This window comes from Hippopotamus amphibius, chromosome X, assembly GCF_030028045.1.
Source record: "Hippopotamus amphibius kiboko isolate mHipAmp2 chromosome X, mHipAmp2.hap2, whole genome shotgun sequence".
NCBI classification, from domain to species: Eukaryota; Metazoa; Chordata; class Mammalia; order Artiodactyla; family Hippopotamidae; genus Hippopotamus; species Hippopotamus amphibius.
Window position 1 is genome coordinate 123,353,827 of NC_080203.1, and position 18,693 is coordinate 123,372,519.

Below are 18,693 nucleotides of genomic sequence, written 5' to 3' on the forward strand. Positions count from 1 at the left end.
AGAGAAGCAGAACCAGTAAGAGATTATATATGTGTGTGTATATATATATTTTTTTAAGAGATTTATTACAGAGGTTTGACTTGATACAATCATGGGAGCTAGTTAAGCAGTCTCCATAAGGCTGCTGTTTTTACCTCTGATGCTGAAGCTTGAAGTCTGCAGGGCAAGCATTCAGGAATGGATGTAATTTTGGGGAGATCACAAGCAAGCTGGAACTCCACAAGGACAGATCACAAGCATGAGGTGGAACCCCACGAGGACAGACAGAAACCCGTGTCAGTTCTGGTCGCCCCTGACCTTGGTGGTGTGGGTATCCTGCAGAAGCCAGGGCCCTTCTCAATGGAGCTAAACACACACACCTGGCCCAGAAGTCAGAGGTGCTGAAAGAGGATCTAGGGGAATGTGAGTGGCTGCAGCCAATGAAGTGAGTTAGCTGGTGGGTGAGCTAAAGAATGGCTAGTGCCTCTCTTCTGCCCTCCAAGTCTCCCCAAGAGTTTCTATCATGGCCCACCTTAACCAGAAACACGCAGGGTAGGGAAGTCTGGAAATGTAGTTCAGCCTAGCCAGGGTGACATATTACATATTACCTAGCTAGGTGACATGCCACCACAAATGTATTCCCTGATATGAAATCTCTGGCTTTAATTGCTGAAAGGCACCAGAAGTAACCATGCCCTGGGGGGCTCTCTTTAATTCTCCCTGGAAAATCTCAGAAAACATCGTTGAGCTTCTGCATCACCTAGGCTTTTTCCTTTGTAAGACTGTACTCCTGAGCCTGAAAGGATGGTTAGAACTGCACAGTAGGGTCTTCCTCTGCTTAGTACTGGTGACTCACTTCTAGGTGACTCCCTACGCATATAAGGAAGGCCACTTTTAGTTCTGATTAGTTCAACTAACATCCATTGAGCTCGATTGTGTGCCAGGCACTGTGCTGGGTGCCATAGGAGATGATGAGGAACCAGGCCCTAAGGAACTTACTGTCTAGTGGGGGAGATACTCACATAAATAGAAACAGTCCTGCAGTGGGGTCAATGCTCAGGTAAAGGAATGAAGGGTGTACAATGGAGGTGTGGAGGAGGGGCACTCCAAAGCCTGAGATGTGAGTTTTAAAGGATGAGTAGGAGTTAGCTAGGCAATGCAGAGTGCATAGCAGGCTAAGAGATACCGTAAGGGAGTGAACTCTGCCACCCCACAATGTGTCTCTTTGGCATGATGATTATTTTAGGCTGATTTTTTTTTTAATTTTTAAAAAATTTTTCATCTTTATTGGAGTATAATTGCTTTACTAATGTTGTATTAGTTTCTGCTGTACAACAAAGTGAATCAGCTGTATGGATACATATATCCCCATATCCCCTCCCTCTTGAGCCTCCCTCCCACCCTCCCTATCCCACCCCTTTAGGTCTTCACAAAGCATCTCGCTGTGCTCTGCAGCAGCTTCCCACTAGCTATTTTACATTTGGTAGTGCATATATGTCAATGCTACCACTCTCTCACTATGTCCCAGCTTCCCCTTCCTCCACTGTGTCCTCAAGATTATTTTTAAGAAACAGAAGGCTCAGGAAGTTTTTCTTTTTACCTCCCCCTGAACTGCCTAAAAAATTTTAGATAGAGGGGAGGGAGGGCCTGGTCTAGGAACAGAGCTATCACTAGCGAGAACTACAAAGAGTATGGGCTGGGTGTGGTGAGCTGGGGTGTAGGGAGCTCAATATTTTAAGAGCATAAAGTGGGGAACAGGGAGTGGCAGAAGATAAAGCCAGGTCATGGGAACTGTATCTGCTATACTAAGGAGTGTGAACTTTATTTTTTGGAGTGTGAATGAAAAATATTGCCTGCCATATCAGTAAACAAAGGATGTTGCAGCCATCAAGCCTTCCCATTACAGCAGCCCAGATGGTGAGCCCTGAGGGAACTCACGATAGAAACATAATGCCCACCATCAAATTGTCAGACACTGCAGCCACTCCCCGGGCCCCGCACCCCCCCCCCCCCCCACTGCCAGTGCACCCTGAGGAAACTTAGGGTGAGAAAGCACAGGATGCTGGCCCCAAATAGCTGGGTGCATATCAAAGGAATGAGTTCAGTGAGCCCAGATTCTTGCATCTTCCCATACATAGAAAAACCTGAAATTCCTTCACTTGAGATATCTGGTTTTCTTTAATTAACAGTAATCTTTTGATGTTCCGACTGGTCTTTGTTGTAAAAACTCCTGTATATCCTGGCTCCCCACCTTGCCTCTTTGGAGCAGTGTTTCAGAATTACCTGAGATGCTGTATCCCAGGCTTGAGTCCTCAGTATTGTCCACCAAATAAAATGTAACTCTCAACTTTTAGGTTGTGCATTTTTTTTCAGTCGACAGGAGACACTAAAGGGTTATACCTATATCGGTTAGTGATACGTTCAACAGAAAATCCTACTACAATACCTTGAACAGAAAAGTTTATTGGTTTTCTGTGACAAAAAGCCTGGAGGCGGGAAACTTTCATTTGGTATGACAGCAAAACCAGGTTTCCATGATTTGGTCTCTATATCCCTGCTCTGAAATCCCGAGTGTCACTTTCATTGTCTGAAGATGACTATGGCTACAACCTTCATATATCATATCCACATTCATGTTCATATCCCCCTGACTTCTGGCTGTACCCCATTGGCCATGGGATATCTCTGGGCTCCTAAGGTTTACTTGCACCCTCTTTCTCTTGCTGCACCATAGCTTTCACCTTGAAGTAAAAGCCTTATGTGGCTGCTCTGTGGAATCTGATGAGTCCTTGAAAGTATCTGAAGTTGGGGAATATTTGCACAATCTGAAGTCCTTTCCATGGCTCTGAAAGCCTTCATGATCTGGCCACTTGCTACCTCTCTGACTCCATCTCCTTCTACTTCATCTCCCTTTCTCATTCTGCTCTGGTAACCTCAGCACCCTTATATCCAGCATGTTCCATGGCATTTTCTGTTTCCTCTGTCTAGAACTCTCTCCCTTAGATATCTACAGGGCTTCATTCTGCCTTTCCAGAAAATCAGAAAGACCTTTCCAGACTGCACCTTCTACAGTGAATGTAAACTTGCCCTGTTGTTTTTGATTCCTTTACTTTTTACCCCGTCTCCCCAGACCAGAATATAGGCTGCACAAGAGAAGAGATTTTGCTTACACCTAGAGCAGTGCCTGGCACATAATAGATGCTCAGTAAATGACTGAAGGGATAACTAAATACATCAAGAGGGAGGTGCAAGTTCAGCGGGGAAAGCGGGGCAAACAGCCCTTTAATTACCTGGGCAAGACATCAAGAGAAAAGCAGGATGTCAGGAGCTACCAGAGCTGGGTGAAAAGAAAATGTGGCACGAGCCAGGAAGGGGAGGAGATGGTTCAAAACTATGAGGTACTGAACTTCCCCCCAGGAGAAAGCTCAAATTAATAAACAAAACTTTATGTTGAATGTAAACTGAGAGGTTGAATCAACTCATAATTGGGGTTTTCTTGGATTTTTCAAACACCTCAGTGTATCTTTAGTTAGTCTGAAATGTTGCTAATGATGTATAGATGTATGTGTTCCACTGGCTTTTCTTAGATAGAATATTAGATTTAATTATGGACTTGGTCTTTCCTTTAAAATAACCCCTATTCTGACAAGACAAGAATAAGGATGTAGATGCAGAGAAGAGACTGGAGGACATGAGGTTGGGGGGGCGGGGGGTGAAGGGGAAGCTGGGGCGAAGTGAGAGAGTAGCATAGACATATATATACTACCAACTGTAAAACAGCCAGTGGGAAGTTGCTGTATAACAAAGGGAGATCAACTCGATGATGGGTGATGCCTTAGAGGGCCGGGAAGGGGAGGGTGGGGGGGAGTCGCGGGAGGGAGGGAATATGGGGATATGTGTATAAATACAGCTGATTCACTTTGGTGTACCTCAAAAACTGGTACAAGAGTGTAAAGCAATTATATTCCAATAAAGAGCTAAAAAAAAAAAAAACCCTATTCATGTAGCCTGAAAATTGATTTTGTAATGGAAGTCTGTGCTGAAAATGTGGATGGAGAAACTTAAATGAACACAGATCGCTGTTTCCTGTTATTCACAAAGGGACCCTTTCTCATGTTATGCTAGGAGGGAAGGGTATGTGTGTACTTAAGCTCATGGTGAGAAAAAAACAGAAAGGAGGAATATGTTGAGAATGAAGAAAACAAAATATATAAAAGCAGATAAAATTTACAACTTTATAAAAACGAGGTTCTTCCCCCACTTAAAATATCAGATACATTTCAACAGGATAGAATCCATGCAAGATTGTTAAGTTTACGTCCATGTTCCCAGAGTTTTTAAGGTGATCTGATAAGGTCAGACAGGGAATCAAAGAAGTTAATAATTTCCACTAAATGTTAGGCATCTCTTTGGATGTTTTGTTCTGTGGATGTTTTGTTCTGTTGATATTTTGTTCTGTTTTGCTTGGGAAGAAGTATTTTTGTTTTGCTTCTTTGTCCATTTACACGTATTTGTCTTTAAATTGCTAATACATGCAGGTGAAATTCAAAATATACAAAACAGTGGAATGAAAAAGCAGACTCCTCTGTACCACAATTCCCCCACTGCCACACACACAGTTCTCCCTGGAGACAATTCTTATTACCCCATATACATACATCTCTTAACCTTGCTTTTTTCACTTAATTTATTTGGAAATAATTCTACATCAGAACATATAATAGAATTGTGTCTTTTTTTTTTAAGGATTGCATAGTGCGATTATGAATTTTAGTAGGAAAGTTTTTTCTTTCCTCACCTCAGAAAGAAATCAGTGCTTAGCTTAATGAAGATGGAACCACAATAGGAGGAATTAAGGTTTCACAGAGAAAGATTTTTATGTGAATTTCTTGGGAGCCTTCCAAATTCCTTCTAGAAATAAGGCTGTCAGATAAAATACAGGACACCCAGTGAAATTTGAATTTCAGATAAACAATGAATATTTTTTAGTACAAGTATGTGCCATGCAATATTTGGGAAATACATAAAAAATTATTAGCTTATCTGAAATTCAGTGGGCTATACTTATACTAAGCAATGATTCATTGTTTATCTGAAATTCAAATTTCACTGGGCATCATATATTTTAATTTGCTAAATCTAGCAACCCTATCTAGAAAGTACTCATCTATACATTTGTGAATAGAGCTGATTGTAACTTGAAACTCCACAATGATGAGTTTGTGTCTGCTGGAGCAGAAAAATATTGCTTATTAAATATCATGGTTATAAAAACAACCTCAGGGACTTCCCTGGTGGCACAGTGGTTAAGAATCCACCTGCCAATGCAGGGGACACAGGTTCAATCCCTGGTCCGGGAAGATCCCACATGCCACGGAGCAACAAAGCCTGTGCGCCACAACTACTAAGCCTGCACTCTAGAGCCCGTGAGCCACAACTGTTGAGCCCACAAGCCTACAGCCCGTGCTCCACAACAAGCAAATTCACCGCAATGAGAAACCCACGTAGCCCCCGTTTGCTGCAACTAGAGAAAGCCCCTGCGCAGCAACAAAGACCCAACACAGACAAAAAATAATAATTTTCTTGAATAAAAAAAAAAAAAACCTCCTTAAACTTCAGGCTTAAATATTTTTTTAAATTATGTCTCATAATCCACAAGAAACACAACGCCTTCCTCAAGTGTTTGAGATGACGCTTTGAACTAAGACGGTTTAGCATACTGTCTTTATTATTAAAAAACTATAATGTAGTTAAGGTGTATCTCAAATATTATAACCATATGCTTGAACCTTGAGATAAATTAAATTTCAGGGGACTTTTACTTTTATTGCTTACATGACATTTTTTCAAAATGAAACTGCTGTGGAAAAAAATTAAATCAGATTGTAATTAAGCCAAGTTAAATGTCTTATTGAAAATTAAATATAGACCTTATAAAATTCATATTTTGCTTTCTTATGAAGCCTTTTGGGGAACTAAAAATCAGTGCATTGTGATTCAGAATGAACCACATTTGTTTTCCTCAGACACAAACAGATGCACAATCTTCCCTAGTATCACCTATTCTGGCTTCTCACTTTATTGATGCTTCCGAGTTTCCTCCTAAGACATCCTCTATACTAGTCCGCTGTCCCTTCTCATCGAAACCCAGTAACACCCCAGTGATTTCCATCCAACTTGGAAGCAGTGACTATTCTGCAGCCCGGAACTGCCTTCTGGAATGAATTTGGAACTTACAGGTATACACTTGCCCTTGGATTGTGTGCTGCTGATGGGAATTTATTTCTCTTCATCTTAATAGATACAAGTTCCCAAGGATCTTGGCAGCTACTGTCAAACTTTGGAAAGCACCACATTTTGAAGAAAAGTAGCCTTTAAAACTTTTTATTTACTGTTTTAAACGAAAGTGGTGTGCACCACTTGGCCAGTCCTAGTCCACAAAGGGAGAAGAGCCTTTATTCTCTCCGCATCAGTGTTTCCTTTTAGCATTAAAACTCGAGGAGTGAGTTAATAATGTGCATGCTTAAGCACTGGGAGGAAATATAGTGGTGTCTGCAATTTCCTCTGAAATGAATTGAAAAAGAAAATAAGATGGATCAATGGATGGATAGATATGTACTAAAGCAAAAAGAGCATAATATTAATGGTAGAATCTAGGTGGTGGGTATACAGTTCTTCATTGTAATATTCTTTCAACATTTTTGTATGTTTGAAATTTTTCATAATAAAATGTTAAGGAAAAAGTTTGAGAAGTGTGAGCTAAAGCACTAAACCGACAGGTATACTTGGATGTGTATTTGTACTGTAGGGGAGGAAAAATCATTTCCCTCTACCCTTTTAGGCTCTTGGATGAGACCCTTCTAAAATAAAAGATGGATGAATACAAAGAAAAACAAACAAAAACAAACAGAAGTTTAGTAACACGGATACCTTCTGTATACATGGGAGATATCCAGGGGAACTGAGTAACTCCCTGAAATCACCACTTTCGATTCTCTCTCCAGCTAAAGACAAAAGAAGATTTGGGGGACGTGTGGGTTATGGGAGGTAACCAGGAAAAGTGCAGTAAACAAGGGTAAGGTTGTTATGTGGATTTAAGTCCATACCTTCTCCATTGATAAGAGTTTCTAGAGATTTAGAGTCATCCTCTTCCTGGTACAGAGAGGGAGACACCCTTAGAAACGGAGATTTCCCTTATAAATATGTCTCTTACAAAAAGGGTAACTTCTACCCTTTTTTTCAGCCCTTTTCTTATGTCTGTTGTTTCCTTAAAAAAAAAAAAAAAAATCAGCCTAAAATAATTGTTATGCCAAAGAGGCATATTTTGGGGTGACAAATTCTGTTCTCCTTCAACACAGAGCCACCCTGGGCCAGCTACTCCACCTCTCTGTGCCTTGGTTCTTCATCTGTAAAAGCCTACTACATAGGGTCACAGATTTCATGAGATAATCTCCATAAAATATTTACCACAGAGCCCAGTTCATGATGCTCAGTAAATATTAGCTGCGGTGATGGTGATGATGCTGGGAAGGCTGATCTATGAGATGCATCAAGGCCCAAAAGGAAGATGAAAATGCATCAGGAAAGGCTTTACAAATAAGGTGACTTGGTCTTGCTCTAGAAGGATGTGCTGGAAATACATTAATGGAGAGAGGTTCAGCATAAGCAGTAAATTAAAAAAAAAAAAAAAAAAAAGGCAATGAAAATGAAATGGACAGAATGCAAAACCAAGACCTGCATGGATTCACGGAGGAGGCTGGCCTGGCTGGTGTTTTGGAAAGTAGGACTAGACTCTATTAACTCACTTGAAACTAAAATAGTTCTGTCGTATTCCTTGTAATATTAGACTCAAAGGCTCAAACTAGCCAAGAAAAAAAAAAGCCCTAAATGTAACTGGGAAACTGCCTTGGTTTTTGACTAACCTGTGTTGTGTGCTAATTGTGTGCAATAAACCGAGTGATTTGTGAATTCGATATTGGCCACATTTCGTATATCTCCAATGTTGTCATTCTTTCCTGGCCTTTCCACTGGGCCCTGCAACAAACGAGTAGAAGTTACCCTTTTGTCATATTTACATTTGCAAGCGAAACCTCCATTTGTAATGGTGTCTCCCTCTCCGTAACTGTCAGGTTGTACCCCGCAGGCCTGCAAGGCCTCCGCTTGCCCAACTTCAACACCGAAGAAGGGACCCAGAATCAGCGACAGAGACATCATGGTTAATGGATGGGGGAGCTTACCTGTCTGAAGCAGGGTCCTGGAGCAACACCCCACTGTGTGCAGTGGACAGCAGGCAGAACATGGCGGCAGATTTCGCTCCCAGGGTGGGGGTGAGGGTGGGGTTACCAGTTATAGAGGAATTGACCTCAGGTGGGTTCATCAGTTACCAGGGAAAACAGCAGAGGGGCACGCCCCTCACAGCTCCTTTGATAAGCTATCAGGTGGAGATGTTTGATGCAAAGATTAGAATAATCACCAGCTAGGGCCACGGCAGGTATGTAGGAAGGCCAGTCCTGTGAGCAGGGTGTAGGTGAAGCAGGCACTGGCCCAGCAGGGGATGTACAGAGCGCAAGAGAACAGCCATCTTGAGTGGCCTGACCATACAGTATGGTGTAGGCCATACATAGGGAAAGGGATGACTAAATCTCTAGAAATTCTTATCAATGGAGAAGGTTCTGCTTTATGTGCAACCCAGGCTAAGGCACTTGACAGGGACCTCTGCTGACCTAAACTTTAGAAGTCCTCATTTGGGCATTTCTTTCCAAAGCATTACATGTCCTTATTGGTTTGTCTTGCTTTGTCCATTTTGGAGTTAACTGGGGTTACATAACAATATATTTTTCTATATTGAAAATAAGGAGAGCTACTTTAAGCATAAGACAATCACCAAAAGACAAACTTGAACATTTTTTCAGTAAACTCTATAGCCGAGCTGGAAGAAAGAACTAATTGTGGTTTGTACATAGGCATAAAGCCCCTAATTTGCATACACACAGGAGTATGTAATTACACACATACATGTCTGTGAATTCAAAGGGGAACATGTATCAGAATGTTAGAATATAGTCACTGCAGGCAGTCAAAGGATAGTAAAATAGTATGAAGAACCAGGAACCAGAGACAGGTAAATAAAAAATGCATTCATATTCATTTTAAAGAGGCTGCTTGTGTGAATGGGGATAATATATTGAGAGAAGCTTAATTAACTAAGGCTTTGAAGTAGCAGAGATATTTAATGAATGTTTTGGCATACTCAGAATTGATTGAGGAAGTCTTCTCTCATGAAAATTTCTTGGGAAATCATAGTGTATCCTCAACAAATAAATGAAATACCAATGAAAAGAATCATGTAATGATTGAGTTTCTTAGTGCAATTTATTGACTAACACCCACGTAGGGACTCTGGAAGAAATATCATCTCTTTCTGACAACATATATCTTGTCATTTCTAAAAAACTCTGAAAATGGCGGTTCTTGTCCTCAGTCTACTTCAACCTTAATGGAAGAGATGAGATGGGTAAATAGTCAACCAAAATAATGCAGCAATAATTACATTTAATTTGAAATCATTTACATTAATTACAAAAGTGGGTTAGAGACAGTAACTAAGAAAAAAATTGGTTAGGTGACAAGAGTGTAAGTTCCCATGTGAATGATGCTAAGTTTGAGTAAAATTGGGGGAAAGGTTCCTGGAAAACAAAGAGGATGTGATCTATTTTTGAATTTTATATCTTCTTACATAGATTCGTAAATAAGAGCAAGACCTTTTGTTTTCTTAATAACCAGAGGAAAAAAAACCAAAACTACATACCCAGTAATATTGGGTCCTTTCATGAGGACACAATAGCCATCACTGTTTAAATATTTCTCCCAGTTTGAAATCCTACAGTGGTTCTGCATTACATTCAGGATGAAATGTTGATATTTGGCCAGGCATACAATGCCATGGGTGATGGGACCTTGGTAATCCTTCACCGTTTCCTCCTTTAACCGAGCCCACATTGAACATTTAGTGTTCCCCAAGGGCTCAATGTTTTCTCACTAGTCTTTTTTTTTTTTTTAATAAATTTATTTTATTTATTTATTTTATTGGCTGTGTTCGGTCTTCGTTGCCGCACACGGCCTTCACTAGTTGAGTTGAGCGGGGGCTCACTAGTCTTGCTTTGACATGGGTTGTCCTCCTGCCTGGAAGCTTTTGTGTTCCTTCTCTTCGTGAACTTTTTTTCATCTTTCAAGAGTCATCTCACCCTTTAGATTTTGATGATTTTGGTTTTGAATTTTCTACTAAATTATTTTTCTTTTGATCCATTTTTTAAAATGAATTATTTTCCATTTCCATGCTTTTGATTTGCTTGAACTTACACTATTGATTTCTGGTTGTCAAACTTATATTCAAATAAAGATGACATTCTTGTGATTATTCCCATTACTTCTTTTTAATTTTGAAACTGCCTACATAATGAGAATATGTTAGAAAGAATTGTTATAAATTATGCACTTAGTAAAGTTATAACATAGAGCAATATTCTCAAGCCCCAAAACCTTCAAGTTATTCTTGACTCCTGTTTTTTTCTCTTGTACTCTGCATATCTGATACCTCTAGAATCCTGTTGTTTTGTCTTTCAAGATCTATCCAGAATTCAACTACTTCTGTCACCTCTACCTGTGTCTAAGCATACACCAGGCCTTACCTACATCCTTGTGGTAGCCTCCCAACTAGGCTTTCTGCTCTTGGTTTTGCCCCCTGTATAGAGTCAGTCTCTTCCTCAAGCAGTATTTGTGAAATAGTTAGATGGTAAGTCATCCCTGGACCCTAGGTCTCCCATCTTATTCACCACCAAAGCCCAAGCCCTTAAAACGCCTCTCAGGCCTTAAACAGTCTTCCTGCTGCTATCCAGCCCCCACCTCCCTTCAGTGGCACCCCTTCCCACTCTGTCAGCTCTCACCTCTCACGGTCCCTGAAACACAAGAGGTGGGTTCCTGCCCAATTCTCTAGGTCTGGAATGATCTCCCCGCTATCCTTAAGAATAGCTCCTTCACCTCTTTCAGGTCTTTGCTCAAATGCTACCTTCTTACTGAAGATTTTTCTGACCTCTTTTTAATGCAAATGCAGTTCCCCAAACACACACCTAACTGCTGTCTCAACCCTTTTCTGTCTTATTTTTCTCCATTTTTCTTATCACAATCTTATATACAAAATATAGTACTTACTCATTTGCTTATTGCTAGAACATATGCTCCATCAGGGCAGAGGATTTTGTCTCTTCTGGTCACTGCTGTATCTTCCTGCCATGAGAACAGTGCCTGGTATGTCACAGGTACTCAAAAATACTTGTTGAATAATGGAGTGAAAAACAAACATAGGAAAGAATAAATAAATTCAATGACATGAAGGCACTTTCATAATACAAAGTCAAAAACTGGGCTTTAAAATTTTAGTTTTTAAAACATATTATTTCTAAATTTCTAGTATAAGCCCAATTTTGTTTACTGCATGTGCATAGAAAAAGGCTAGAAGGAAAAAAGTTAATAGTCATTATCTCAAAATGGGGCATTCTTTTGTGTATTTTTAGAATTTTCTACAATGAGCATTGTAAGTTTATAGTCAAGAAAAAAATCAAATCTTATTTTTAAAAAAATGATGATAGTAAAAAGTAGCTCCCAATTTTTTCTTACCTTCATGATACTGAATGATGGACTGGGCTGTCTTAACAGCCCTGTCTCTTCTTCATCCCCCCCTCCTTCCCCCGTCCAGTAGTTTGGCCAAAAAACTCCAATCATTGGTCATTTTGATGCTATAGAGCCTGTACACCAAGGGAGTCATGCGTCAGGAAACTGGAAATCCTGTTGAAAAAAACAGTTTGAATGAAATTTTTTGAAGATCAGTTTTATTCCCATTGTATATTGTGCATTTATATTAGTTTTTAGGTTCTAAAAGAGTATTAGATGACTGCTTGGCTCATTCTTGAGAAATCTGGTGCAAATTTGGAGGTTGGTTTTTAGAATTACAAGATTTTGTAGGAAAGGAAAAATAATTTTCCCACTGCTCTTCTAGGTTCTTGGCTGAGACCCCCTGTAATAGAAGACAGATTAATAGGAGAAAAACAAACAGAAGTTTAATAATATGTGTATACCTCTTGTATATGGAGGAGAGACCCAGGAAAACTGAGTAACTCCCTGAAATGCACCAAGCTATTTCCAGCTAAAGAGAAAAGAAGATGTTGTGGCGGTGGGGGCAGTTAGGGGCGGTGATCAAGAAAAGCACCGTAAACAAGGACAAGGTTGTAAACAAATTGAAGTCCATGCCTTCTCCATTGACAAGAGTTTCTAGAGATTTAGGATCATCCTTCTCTTCTCTGTACAGAGAGGGAGACACCCTTATAAATGGAGATTTCTCTTATAACTATAAATGTCAATGTCTCTTACAAAAGGGTAACGTCTCATTTTTCAGAGCTTTTCCTATGTCTGCTGTTTCCTAAAAAAATAATCAGCTCAAAATAATCCTTATGCCAAAGAGGCATATCTTGGAGTGGCAAATTCTTCTCCACTTCAATTATTTTCTTCTGCATTTATATCCTCCTAACGTGGACTAAACATACACATGTAAGATATGTGGATATGTTAGGTACTCAACACAGGATATAGCCTTTTTCTCTTTCTACCTGATTCTTTTCCTAGAATAACAGGAAAAAGAAAAAACCAGTAAGCTGGCATTTGGCCTTTTTATTAAAAAAAAATCCCATAAACCATTTTGATTGGCAGGGTTTTTGTTTTTGTTTCATTTCTGTTTTTGCGTGTGCTGTTGTTGATATAGCATAGGCTGTCAGTTAGGAAGACCTTTAATTTTAGATCACTGATTCTCAACTGAGGATTATTTGGCCCCTAAAGGACATTAGGCAACGTCTGGAGCTATTTTTGACTTTGATATCTAGGCAGCAGGCTTGCTACTGGCATCTAGTGGGTAGAGACATCTAAATATCCTACAGAGCTCAGGACAGGACCTGTAACAAAGAATTATCTGGCCCCCAATATCAGTAGTGCCCAGGCTGGAAAACCTTACAATCCAGAGAATGGGTTAAAGCAAACACCAAAAGGATTGACCACTCAAAGAATACCAACAAGAGACGTCCTATTCTTAAGCCATTTTCTGAGCCACCCATCTCATCCTTGCTTTAGCTTGTTTACTTTCTTGCTTAGTGGTTTAAAGTTTCTAATCACCTCCCAGCCAGGTGTTATAGCTTTGGTACAAAGAGGAAACTCTCAGCTCTAACCCCTGGGCTCAGTTCCATCCAACAAGAGAAGCTTAACAAACACTTTGTTATCTGAGGGGTTCAGTTTGGCTGCTGGAATTACTTATCACACTGCAATGTCATCTCACACATGGATAACTCTTGAGCGTCTGAGCTGTACTAAAGGCTGAGAAAAGCTGCTGATGATCTGAGTAAATACCTACAGAAGTAAAGATCAATCAATACAGCTATTTAGGCCAGCTCTGCATGGCTTGTCTCTGAGACAAATGGAGATGGGTGTCAAAGGCATTTTAGGAAGTGGCACTTGGGGAGGGATAACCTATGCATATAGGGCAGCCCCAGGAGGCAGAGGCTGGACTTCTCTCTGCCAAACTTTTTTCATCCATCCAGGGTCTCTCCATTTCTTTCTCTGTCTCCACGAGGCTCATCCTAGTGTTTTTCAATTTGTGACAATAAGGCTACAATGAGTTTTAAAGAGCAGTTGCGATAGTTATTAAGTGACATTGAAGACTCTGTTTTTGCCTTCTCCATTCATTTTTTCAATCACTGTGTTTATTTTCATGGTATGTTAGGAAGCAACAGCATTCTAAGTTTGTATGCTTACTTTTCAAATCAAAGTTACATTTTTGAAACCTAAATATCTCCGGTCGTTCCAGACTCTGAGGAAGTCTGCGGTCACATTAACAGTAATATCCCCCAATTTTTTTTTGCTCCTCTTAGCCCTGTCTTTTTCAAAGGCTCTCCACATTATGTGGGAGGCTCCACCATGGCCATCTATGCCTACTGCAGCCACTCTGGTCCTTACAGGCCTCTGTGGCTTCTCTGCTGGGTGTAACCACTACTGCATGGTCTCCACTACCTTCTGCTGCAGGTTCCCAGTGCTGAAGTGAGGTGAATGTCTTCTCCATCTCTATCCATTGAACTTGGATCAGGAATAGTCCACGTCTTACAAACTCATCAACACAACTCTTTTGGCTTACGTGTCCAATTTTCCCCTCCAGTGAGGTTCAAAAGTAGCTTGTCTGACCTGTGTATGTTTGGGTAGAAGAGTATGGGGAGAAAGGGATAGGGAAAGTTATCCCTTTATCTCTCCACTGACTTTTCCCCTACTCTTCCAGGGCTCATTATATCATAAATACCACCTAAGCAAAAAAAAAGAAAAAAAAAAAGAAAAAGAAGTACCAACCCAAAGCATATTAGCTCATAGAAAGAGACACTTTGCAGCCAGGCATCAATTGACTTGCTAAATATTCTTGCTAATAGGACAGGCACACTACAAAACTCCTAGACATACAGTTTACACTGTGGTTTATGCAAATGGCATCCTAAGATTGAATTCTAGGAATATATATCCTGATTGGACTTTGTGACCCCCCTTAATTATAATTTAACTATAATCCTAACTGATGTCAAATAGCTCTAGCACATTGCTAGTTTTTATGCTTTATATGCGGAATTATTCTTCCAAGTGTTAATACTCTGAAGCACAGAACATGTGGCTTTGATATGATCATCTTTATGGACAGCTACATAATCTGCTGACAACCCACAGTTTGATCTCACCTTCTCAAGCCCCCAGCACCAGACTAAGTCTGGAGCTTGGCAGTGTAATGTTTGCTATGCCTACATTTGAGTTAGAATTGACAAACAGAAATTGAAATAAAGTGCCAGGAGAGTGTTGAAAGGTGTCATATTTCTGGCTGGGTTTTCACTTTAAAGCCTACATGATGACAGTAGTGGGAACTCAGAGGTGGGAAAAGAAGAAATTTGGAATCTCCACAAGAATGTCAATCAACTAGATACCTTGACAGGTTGACATGTTATCTTGAATGAAAGCATCATTGATGGATGTTCTAACATTGGATTGAGTTCCCTGACCACAGTCTCATCTCATTTTAGGCCCTAGATGACTTACTAAAATTTGTTGTGTCAAAAAACATTTGTAGTCTGGATCACATTTTATTACTGACTTAAGGATATATACACAAAAAATATATTTCAGAAAATGTAAGAAGAAAAATCCATAGAGGCATCTCAGCATTTCAATGAAGAATGTTTTCCTTTAGCTGGTAGAGGGCTATGTCAATCACTCAAACTTGTAATCCACACAGTATATGTGTAGTCCTTTAAAAGTATTCATGTACTCAAAGTTTGCCACATTCTTCACTCCTGTGTTACCATGAGTTATTCCTCACTTTAAAGTCTCTGGAGTATGTAAAATATCACACTGACCAAGCCACTTTTTTTCTGATGTATAGATTATCACTAAAGCCAATAAAGCCTTTTAGGGGTTTTATTTCCTATTTCATTAAATAGCAACAGGCTGAAACTTTACTTTCAGTTCCCCAATCCTACCCATGCTCTGTCTCATGTCCTTCCCTCTGCTTGGAACACTCCTCTACCCTATCCCCACCCACCACCCCACCAGGTGCTGGGCTAACTTTCCCTGATAAGTCTTCCTTGAGTCTTCATCATTGCGTTGGGAACCTCTCCTATGGTTCCAAAGCACCCTGGATGAACCCTTTTGGTGTGCCATTGACACTAATTTGTAATCAGTTTCTTTCCTTTCTGAATCCCCAGTAGATTCCAAGCTTCTTGAGAGCGAGGGCATCAAGTATCATTCACTGCTGTCTGCCCAGCCATAGCCTGGTGTTGGAAGCGTATGAGTCATTCAATAAATATTTGTTGTTTGATGACTTAAATTGGCCAGCAATCCAGACCTATTTTTTATAGCTAATGCTGAATTGCCAATTGAAAATGGAGCTCCTTACACCTGTTTTCCTTATCAAGTGGATATTTGAGAAATGTATCAGATGAACAGGGCTGTAGGAAGATGTCTTTTAGTTTGCCTTATATCAGTAGGACATGGTCCTCAAGCCTGCTTTATTCAAAACAGCACGTGCTTAAATTGAATCACTCTCTTGATCTTGAACCTACAAATAAACGGCAACTGCGCTCAAGCTATGTGTAGAAAAATATGAGCATGTATTTGAATTTTTTGTTAACCCTAGAACTCATATCAAGAGATACTTGAAGTCTCTTATAATAGAAAATGTGTTAATAAAACTATACTTACTAAAAAGTTCTCTTTCCTTTTTATCAAGTATATACCTGAATTATGACTAATTTAATCTCTGGTTGTAAGCAAATGAATCATTTTGGCTGTGACAGAGCACTAACAGGTTTACCATCTTGGATAATTTTTGGTATTCTGGCTTCTTAATTGTGTAATAAAATCATCACTGCACTGTGACTCAATCATTTAAATTGAAAAAAATTAAACCAACATTCTTAGGGTAATGCTATTTAAAAATGAAAGACGGCTTGACATTAATTAAAAGAAAAAATCTGACTTTAAGGAACCGAGAGAGAAAAAGAAACTCTTTTAAAATTCACTTCATTATTCTCAGAAACAAAATGGATTTCCTTTCAACATGTTGGAATAAAAATGGAGTTCTTTCTAAACTCATGACAAGTTTTATCTATGGGTATGAAGTTTTAAATAGAGTGATAGCAAGAGAGAGGTCTTTATCCAGTAATGTGGAGATAAATGATTTTCTAAGGGTATGGGGACATAGAAAATGAATCATTTTTGAACATGCTTAGGTTTGCAACTCAGGAAGCCGGAGGACAGTAGTTCCCAGAATTTTTGTCATAGAGGCTATTTTTTAATAGTAAAAATTTCATGGATTCTTTTCTACCCTGGATAATAGTTATATTTCTAATGCTTATTGCTTAAATAAACCACAGTAAAAAACTTAGGATGATGTCAAAAATTACTTGAAAGTCGTGTATTTAATTAATAACAAAGCACATTTAATACATTTGCAAAGTAGTGTTTTAAAAATGTTTGAGGGGTGGGGCTTCCTAGGTGGCCCAGTGGTTGAGAATCTGCCTGCCAATGCAGGTGACACAGGTTCGATCCCTGCTCCAGGAAGATTCCACATGCCGCAGAGCAACTAAGCCCGTGTGCCACAACTATTCAGCCTGCGCTTTAGAGCCCGTGAGCCACAACTACTGAGCCCATGTGCTGCAACTACCGAAGCCCATGCACCTAGAGCCTGAGCTCTGCAACAAGAGAAGCCACAGCAATGAGGAGCCCACACACCACAACAAACAGTAGCCCCCACTCACCGCAACTGAAAAGAAAGCCCGGGCACAGCAAAAAAGACCCAACACAGCCAATAAAATAGTAAATAAATAAATTAATTAATTAAAAAAAATGTTTGAGGGGACTTCCTAGGTGCCGCAGTGGGTAAGAATCCACCTGCCAATGCAGGGGACATGGGTTTGATCCCTGCTCCAGGAAGATACCACATGCCGCGAAGCAATTAAGCCTGTGTGCCACAACTATTGAGCCTGTGCTCTAGAACCCGTGAGCCACAACTATTGAGCCCATGTGCCACAACTACTGAAGCCCACGTGCCTATAGCCCATGCTCTGCAACAAGAGAGGCCACTGCAATGAGAAGCCCGTGCACCACAATGAAGAGTTGCCCCCACTCGCCACAACTAGAGAAAGCCCGTGTGCAGCAACGAAGACCCAACGCAGCCAATAAAATAAATGAATAAATAAATTTAAAAAATGTTTGAGATATTATTTAGCCATTCTACATAAAGTGTTTCATGTGAATATGGGTTCACGGGCCCTTTGCAATAATTCCTAACTCTTGGGGTCTGTGATTGCAGACCGGGAACCACAGTTGCGACTTATAAAAAGTTATCTCACTTTAATGAAAATTACTTCTATTGTGCTTGACAGGACACTTTTGTCATCCCTCAAGTCTTCCTTTCCATTGCACAATATACAAGATCGTTTACAATCACCTTTTCAATTAATTAATTAATTAATTTGGCTGTGCCTGGTCTTAGTTGTGGCATGCATGCAGGCTCTAGTTCCCTGACCAGGGATCCAACCCAGGCCCCCTACATTGGTAGCATGGAGTCTCAACCGCTGGACCACCAGGGAAGTCCTGATAATCACCTTTAATTCATTTCCCCTAGTGTTTCAGAAGTTTTAGTTGTTCACTTTCATTGAACTTTTTTTTAATTAAAAAAAATTTTTAAATTTTTTGGCTGTGCCATATGGCATGTGGGATCCTCGTTCCCCAACCAGGGATCGAACACTCACCCCCTGCATTGGAAGCACCAAGTCCCAACCACTAGGCAACCAGGGAAGTCCCCTCATTGAAGTTTTTTTTTTTTAAATAAATTTATTTATTTATTTATTTAACTTGTTTATTGGCTGCTTTGGCTTTTCGTTGCTGCACACGGGCTTTCTCTAGTTGTGGCGAGTGGGGGCTACTCTCCATTGTGGTGCGAGGGCTCCTCAATGCAGTGGCTTCTCTTGTGGAGCATGGGCTCTAGGCACGTGGGCTTCAGTAGTTGCAGCATGCAGGCTCAATAGTTGTGGCACACAGGCTTAGTTGCTCCGCAGCATGTGGTATCTTCCTGGGGCAGGGATCGAA